We start from the raw sequence: 2,389 nt of genomic DNA, 5'->3' as shown, positions 1-2,389 counted from the left end.
AGGTGGGCCATACTGAGGAAAGGCAAGATGAATTTGGCATGTCTGGTGTCTGAAATTTGGAAGCTGTGAATCAGAGTACAAGAGGCACTTAGATGACAGTTACCATGTCTGCTTAAAAAAACAAAACAAAATAAAACAAAAAAAACCCAGATTTGCAGGTAGCTAAATAACACTACTACCAGGCTGTGTGTGAGAAGGGCTGTGGGCAGGTTAAAAGCTGAGCGCTAGCCTAGTAAGGGCATGGGGGATCCTCCTGGTTGTGATGCCTAGTGGAATGGGTGAGTGTCTTTATTTATTTATTTATTTGTTTGTTTATTTACTTATTTATTTATTTTTGAGATGGAGTCTCACTCTGTTGCCCAGGCTGGAGTACAGTGGCACAATCTCAGTTCTCTACAACTTCTGCCTCCTGGGTTCAAGCGATTCTCCTGCCTCAGTCTTCAGCTGGGATTACAGGCTCATGCCACCACTCCCGGCTAAATTTTTGTATTTTTAGTAGAAACGGGGTTTTGTCATGTTGGCCAGGCCGGTCTCGAACCCTTGACCTCAAATGATCCGCCCCTCAGCTTCCCAAAGTGCTAGGATTATAGGCATGAGCCACTGCACCCGGCCAGGTGAGTGTCTTAACACGACTTTCATTCTGGGTGGCCTGCAGAATAGGCTAACTAGGAATAGCCCTTCCTTCTCCTGGCTAGGGGGGGCACATCCATGCTCAGTTCACCAGGCTGGGGATTCTTTAGAGTATTCAATGCATGCTTCTCCCTCTCCCCAGCCCCCTCCACCAGTGGGAGACACTGCGATGTCCACAGGCCTAGGATGTTCAAACGCTGGTGTTCTCAGACCGCTCCGGTAATGGGCCTGGCACCCCAAATCTAGATTGCATGGTGCCAAGCAGCCTGTGTACCTCCACTGACAAAGTTGCTTTTTCATGCCAGCTCTACACAAAGACAGCGTGATGGCAGGAAGCCCCTCCCACTGGAATGCACACTGGAAGAGCACCCGGCTGCTCTGGCTCAGGGGCCCTCCCCACCCTCGTCCCAAACCCCTGCCCCCTGCAGGGTGGGAAGTGTGAAGAGAGGAGGGTCAGGGAACCTATACTGCTTCTCTTGCTGATTTGTTGTTTTCTCTTCCACCAATAAAGCCTATTCCCAGGCTGTGTCACGCTGTGGAATTTGTCTCAAACCCAGGTACCCGATGGAGAGACCCAGAAGGGTGCTGTCCAGTGGGAAAAATAACTTATAGAGGGTAGAGGAGGGAGAGCAGGGAGCACACAGGGTTGGGCAGGGAGGATGCAGGTCCGTGCCTCACATGAATTTCTCTTCCTTGCCGCTCACCAGTCTCCAAAGCCGCTGTGCCTCCCTCTGCTCATGGCCACCCTGAGTCAGAGGCCGCTCCTGTAGACGGTCACTCCTCAGCTCCCCATCTCTGCCTTCTCATTGCCACTGCCAAGGCTGTGGGGTGTATTTTCAATTTCTAGATTTTTTGGTCATGGCCCTGCCTTAGGTCCCACCCAGCTCAAATTGTCCCCAGCACACCACCACCACCACCAAACTGGTTTCACAAAACATTGTCTTGATCCCCACTGAAAATCCATGAGGTACGTGATATTCATTACATTCACCTCCTTCTTGCTCATCCCTGGTGGGAGCACAGGTGTGTTGAAGGGTCTGCCCTCAGGCAGCTTACATAGCCACAGAGGAGGAGGCATTAAGCAGTTATCTGAATGGGACGCAGGGAATTTGGTGCCCCAGAAAAAATATGCCAGGTTGGCCTGGTCTGGGGGCACCCAGGGAGGCTTTTCAGAGGAGGGGACACATAAATCTTTCCTTGAACAAACTCAACATATTCAGGCAGGCACTCAAGGCCTTCTCAGTGGCTTTCCATACTTTTTTCTGACTCCTGCCTTTGCTACAGCCAGATGGTCCAGGCACCACTCTGAGCTCTCCCGAGCTCCTTCCACCTCTCCCCTCCTCTCAACCCACAGGACATTTTACAGGATCTGCTTCTCACCTGAAATATCTCCTCCCACTCATCTCCTTTCTGTTTCAATGTGCTTTCCCATTTCTTAACATCCAATGCTAATTCCCTGTGGGTCAGTCTCTCCCCTTCTCACCACCAGTGGTCCTTGGGATCTGATCTACTCATTGGCCAGTTAATGGCCTTGTTGAGTTGGAAAGAGCATTTCATTTATTAAATAAAAATTATAGAAAGCCATCAGCCTAGGCAACACAGTGAGACCTCCCTTCTCTACCGAGAAAAAAAAAAAATTAGCCAAACATGGTGGTGCAAGCCTGTAGTCCTAGTTAGGACTAAGGGGGAGGATGGCTTGAGCCCAGGAGTTCAAGGCTGCAATAAGCCATGATTACACCACTGCACTCCAGCCTGGGGG

General features: G+C 50.4%; 1 protein-coding gene across 4 annotated transcripts in view; it reads left to right on the top strand.

The window, feature by feature from the left end:
- Window positions 1-2,389, top strand: part of BAK1 (BCL2-antagonist/killer 1) — a 27,434-nt gene that overhangs the window by 21,518 nt on the left and 3,527 nt on the right. The window lies entirely within an intron of this gene.

The sequence above is a fragment of the Mandrillus leucophaeus genome, unplaced genomic scaffold (assembly GCF_000951045.1).
Source record: "Mandrillus leucophaeus isolate KB7577 unplaced genomic scaffold, Mleu.le_1.0 Scaffold3, whole genome shotgun sequence".
Classification (NCBI taxonomy): Eukaryota; Metazoa; Chordata; class Mammalia; order Primates; family Cercopithecidae; genus Mandrillus; species Mandrillus leucophaeus.
This window is presented reverse-complemented; position numbering and strand designations above follow the sequence as displayed.